Genomic DNA, 6,000 nt, shown 5'->3' with positions numbered 1-6,000 from the left:
AATACTTTCCACATTAACTCTTAGTTCATTCTGACTACTCTGTGCCAAGCTACTAAGGCGATTGAGCACAGGTTTATTTGGGGTTTGCGTGTACATTCCCCTGACTTGTACTGTGGTTGCTCCTTGACCAGGGCTCACACCCCAGTCAACTGGTTGCCCAATTTTCAACAGACAGTTATCTACAGAAGATTTCAGTTGTTGATGTATTTGTATCAGTTCCATACAATGATAATCAAATAGGCCTTCAAAATAATTAGGAAGGTAAAAAAAACATGACAATAAACAAGAAGCAGCTGGAGTCTGAAGATAGAAGCCCATCTCAATATGGGAACGCAGGCAATTGTTCCAAATCGTCTTTAATTAATGGCAAGTATGTAAGACAACTGATGGCTTCCAGGCAGCAGAGTGCAAAGTCAAAGCGTTCAAAGAGTTAAAGAGTTTATACAGAAAAAACCTCGAAGAGCAGTTGACCGCACACCATAATGGTACTGACTGTAAGATTGAGAAGGTAGATGACAATAACAATGCAAGCATTTTCTGCAATGTGCTCCTATGTATAGTAGTTGCCCATGACCTCATATTAAATGTCTACTGTTAGAGCTGTGTTAGGCTGTGCTACTCCCGCTGTGAGCAAGATGCCCATCAACAGGCTCACAAACATGTACCAAGTGCCAAGAATGATAAAGCCAGTGCCCACGTCACAACACTCGCATCAGCTGGTACAGTAGAGCCAACTCCAGCTCTGCTTCAAAAACATTGCAAAGAACTACTCCAACAAATACAGGCATAATATCCTCTTCAAATATTTGCAATTCATGAGTTTTTCAGTTTCACATTCTAAGAACTAAATCCTCCATTTATTTTTGTGTTGCTACTTGTTGGCTCAGTGACTATGGGAATCTGTAAAAGATTATTATTTTCCTAAGTGGACACATCGTCATTAAAAAACGAGATACTCCGCATATCATTACATTGCCAAAAGCCTGCATAATAAAAAATAGGTAAGGTAACCCTAATACAGAAAATCTCAAGAGACTATGGGCCAGATGCATCAACATACCCTTTTGCGATTTCTAAATAGCGATTTTTAAAGAATCGCTATTTAGAAATCGCAAAATGGTATGTATGTAGAAATTCGCTAATTTTTAGCGATTTCTTAAAATTCCTGAATTGCGATCAGCAAATTGCTAATCGCAATTAAGGAATCATTTCCCATTCATTTCTATGGGCCAGGAGGCCCATAGGAATGAATGTAAAATTATTCTCAATTTGCGATTCGTAATTTGCTAATCGCAAATTGAGAATAATTTCAAGGGTGCAGGGGTGTCTCAAGAACACCCTGCTGCACCCCTGAAAATGACATGTGTGCGCATATGGTGCACATACATGCCCTAAGGGCATGTATGAGAGTCACATGCCACCTTTACAAATTGCATAAAGTGCATTTGTAAAAGAAATCGCAAATTATCACCAACTACAAGTTGGTGGTAATTTGCGATTTCTAAGCCTAAATTTGCAATTCTTAAATAGTTGATACATTGCATTTAAGAAATTGCAATTTGCGATTTCTTAAATGCTTCCGCAATATTAAGGAATCGCAAAATTTGTGATTCCTTAATATTGCGAGGCATTTTTCTTCATACATACCATTTTACTATATTTTAGCCGCAAACGCTGTTTTTTAGCGAATCGCAGCATTTGCGACTAAAAAATAGCTCGATACATCTGCCCCTATGATTCCATGGACATGCATGAATAACTAATTAGTGTTATGAAGGGTCATCTTTGAACCCCTAACCCAGAATTATGGCACATCTGGTTGGGCTCAAACAAAGGTCTGGAAGCTTTTGATATTGTAGGAATGAGTAAGAATAACATTATCTAGGGTGTTATGCTAAATTTATTTCTAAAGCGCAATTTTACACAGGGGAATCTTGCCACTAGTTTAGCAGAAGCCTATTGCCCAAAGTTCATATTAATAGCAGCTCATAGAATGCCTATTTGCCATCACTCATTTATAGCTTAATAACCAAGTTGTTAAAGTTTTCATAAAGAGAAGCAGATTGTTCATTGATTTAAGATGGAGAGGCAAGGTATTTCAGACTTTTGATTCACCAGTCACAAAACTCTTTTCTTCCCGGGAGGAACTTCTGAATTTTGAGACTGTCACATTCTTGGCTGCAGAGGATCGTAAATACCAGTTGAATTTATTAGGTAGTCTGGTCCAATACCATGGAGAGCCTTGAAGGTAATGCAGAGGCCTTTAAATACAATTATTGCCTTACCGGCAGCCAGTGTAACGACACAGAATCATTTCAATGATGGTCACTGTGATAAGGTTAAAAATTCTTAGACTGTAGTAGTAGTGGTGTAACTGGACACTAAATGGTAATAATGGCCTCTGCATTACCGTTCAGATCTGCAGGTTATGGTCATTGTGGTATTGCCGCCATGGGTCAGGTGGCCGTCATGAGTCCCATAAATATCAATAACAAATGTCAGGAATCCATAACTAATTTTCAAATTGCAACTTTTTTAACAAGACATAGATGCACTCATAAAGGCATGGGAGGATACATTGGTCAGCTGGAAAAGCTAGGTAAAGAGACATTAGGAATTCATTCACTTCTTATGATTCTCCTGCAAAATGGCTAATGTCAGGGGGTTCCAAGTGAGACACATCACATAGACATAGCAAGTGAGGAACAGGCGATCGATAAAAAGCATGCTCATAAAAATGTAGTCTGAGATAACTCTGTTTTTTAAGAAATAAACTGTGGTCAAGTTAGAAATCAGCCCCATAGTGTGTGGAGTGGGACCAGCTCAGTAGTCATACTCTGCCGGCGGTTAAAAGATGAGAGAAGTATTGTTTAAAAGGGAGCCTGGTTATGTCATCATTTTTATTTCAATCATGAGTTACAAATAAGCATGGGCGTAAAATCTGTTCTGCTCGCGGAATTTGTGGATTTTCGGCAAATTTGCAATCCGAGAATTCTCGAGAATTTCCCAAAAATTCGCAAATTCGCACGCAGCGGATTTTTTTGCTTGGTGATACAATATTGCGGCGCGCCGCATTCACTTACCGTCATTCAGCGTTTGCAGAGTTGTTTTTCTCCATGTTATGCATGTGCTGCGCCATTTTGGATCTTGCTGCGGGATCCCTCGGGAGTTTGTCGACCGCGATTACATCATCGCGGCTTGCCACCTTGCACAGCGAGAGTTTGTCAACGCAAGTACGTCATAAAGGCCCGTGATGATGCCTCGCGGGAGTAAACAATTGCGAACACGTAGATGCGATGGGCAGCACCAATCTTGCACTAGCGAAATTGCAAAATTTGCAATTCTGCACAAGAAATCCACCAGCAGGCAGCATAAACCTTCTGAAAATGATGATTTTTATAAGAATAACTCCTCAGGTTGACATTTGCCTGCACTTTTTTTGCAAGGAGTCCATTTTGGGGGGGGAGTAGGGGGGGGGGAGGAAGTGCCCCACAGTCTCCAACTTCCTCTTCCTGTCCAGCAGGCTCCTCCCAGTGCTTTGTTCATGTCCTGGTCACTTTGATTTGGATCTTGACCTGGAAGGATTACTTTTTGTGGATGCTGCTGGATATTTGGATTTGAGGCCTTTTTGACTTTCTTTGGATTGCTTTTGGATTAGAAATTTCACAAGTAAGTTTGTTTAGGGCATTACAGTGGCAGCAACTACAATTTTGGAACATTTTCAGAACATTAAATAAAATATATTGTGGGTAGCCACAGTATCCAGTAGGACCAGGGTTAGTTATGGGTGCATGATACAACTGTTCTGTTGAATTTCAACTTGATTTGGGGCATGGATGGCATTGGATTGTGGTGATTTTTGTGTGTTTTTCGATTTTTGGGGGTGGTGTTGGGGCCTTTTGCACAGGGGTACTCAGTGGCGCATGGACTGAGTCTTTCTGTGAGGTCTCTTTCATGTAAACATCATGGAGGGCATGGAGGGCATGGATGGCATTGGATTGTGGTGATTTTTGTGTGTTTTTCGATTTTTTGGGGTGTTGATGGGGCCTGTCCATGTAGGTGGGGGCCATTTTGAGGACTGGTACAGGCAGGGCCTGGCCATGTGGTGGGGGGCAAGGGGCCATTTTGAAGCCAGGCAGTGTGCTTTGTTGTGCCATAGGCCTGCACCCAGTCTGCCATGCTTTCATCCATTATGCCCAGGGGTACTCAGTGGTGCATGGGCCTAGTCTTTCTGTGGGGTGTCTTGAATTTGAACGTGATTGAGGGCATGGATGGCATTGGATTGTGGTGATTTTTGTGTGTTTTTTGATTTTTGGGGGTGGTGTTGGGGCCTTTTGCCCAGGGGTACTCAGTGGTGCATGGACTGAGTCTTTCTGTGTGGTCTCTCTAATGTAAACATCATGGAGGGCATGGATGGCATTGGATTGTTGTGATTTTTGTGTGTTTTTCGATTTTTTGGGGTGGTGATGGGGCCTGTCCATGTGGTTGGGGGCCATTTTGAGGACTGGTACAGGCAGGGCCTGGCAATGTGGTGGGGGTCTAGGGACCATTTTGAAGCCAGGCAGTGTGCTTTGTTGTGCCATAGGCCTGCACCCAGTCTGCCATGCTTTCATCCAATATGCCCAGGGGTACTCTGTCAGTGGTGCATTTTATTGGTCTTTCCATTTTGGGGGGTGGTTATAATAAAAATGCTTACTTTCAAACTATTAATTGAAGCGCAACATATGCAACATTTATTTCACTGATGTTCCTCTGGCTTCATTTGCTTTTATGTGCAGAAAGACGAATCATCAGCCTCATCGTTCCTCATCAGTGCCAGGAACAAGTCCTGCTGCAGTGTGTGCAGTACAACGTCACGTGGGGCCACAGACAACTCTGCAACTTCTGCAACTGCGGCCTGCTGTTCTGACATCTGAAGAAGATGGCCCCAAAAAAAGTTGCCCGTAGCTCCTCTAGCAAGAAAGTTGCCAGTAAGGAGCAAAAGAAGCAAGTGGCGCCACTTACCAAGGAGACTGGTGTGCCGACCGCCGCATTTTTTGGGGAAAAAAAAGTACGCCTGCAGCAGCAGCGAGGTCTGCTGGGTACCAAGCTGGGAGCAGCCGCTCCGCTCCATTGGGCTCAGTGCCACCACCACCACGCCATTTAAGTCAAGCCCTTGAGTGCTGCAGAGGCAGCCAGTATAGTTGTTCAATCACCATCAACCAGTGATGTTGGCTCATCGCAAGAAAGTAGCAGCATCCCTCAATCAACACAGGTTGTTGTAACTCATCCGACGAGTGTTCAACAACCACAGCTGCAACAACAACCACATGTGCAAGTACAAGCCCAAGTACATGTGGAAGGAGAGGCGGCGCAAGGAGATGCGCAAGCAGAGGTGCATGGAGCGGCACGAGTACCCACAATAGTTGTTCCTCTCGAAGTAGGGGCACATCAGGAAATTCACATTCAAGCCGAGGTATCATTTGAGGAAGTCACTCCTCCTGATCATTCATTGTCTTCCAGATCCCTAGCAAGGAAAACATCAAGGATGGTGTCTACATCTTCTTCAAGCCCCCTTCCTTCTGATGATATGGAAGAAAATTGGGAACCACCACAGCCGTCTGAGAGTGAGGCACACCATAATCTGACAAAGGTAGCTACGCGTAAAAGGAAGGTCCCGGAAAGTCTCATAGTTATGGAGTGGGATGATGAAGCTGAACAAGAAGTGGTGTATACTCCTGCTGATGAAGACACTCACGAAGATGACGCAGTCATCATACACGTCACTCCAGGCTCAGCGGGCATGCTGCAAACAGTCATTTTCACACTATCCCGAAATGCTGCTGAGCGTGATGTTGGCGACGTGGGAATGAGACCACCACCAATGCAGTTAACTAGTACACCACCAACTACTGCTTCTATATTTTCTTGCCTGAAGGGACCTCCATCCACCTCAACCTCCATTTCCTCAATTAGTGGTGCTGTAAGTGCACAGCGTAGTACATTTCGGCAACACACATC

The 6,000-nt window shown here is 43.5% G+C and overlaps 1 pseudogene; it reads right to left on the bottom strand.

The window, feature by feature from the left end:
• Positions 1–212: 212 nt before the first annotated feature.
• LOC147698166 (lysosomal-associated transmembrane protein 4A pseudogene) overlaps positions 213–6,000 on the bottom strand; it is a 31,426-nt pseudogene continuing 25,638 nt past the window's right edge.

Source organism: Lissotriton vulgaris, chromosome 8, assembly GCF_964263255.1.
Source record: "Lissotriton vulgaris chromosome 8, aLisVul1.2, whole genome shotgun sequence".
In the NCBI taxonomy this organism is placed as follows: domain Eukaryota; kingdom Metazoa; phylum Chordata; class Amphibia; order Caudata; family Salamandridae; genus Lissotriton; species Lissotriton vulgaris.
The sequence above is the reverse complement of the archived record's forward strand: the minus strand, read 5'-3'. Positions and strand labels throughout refer to the sequence as shown.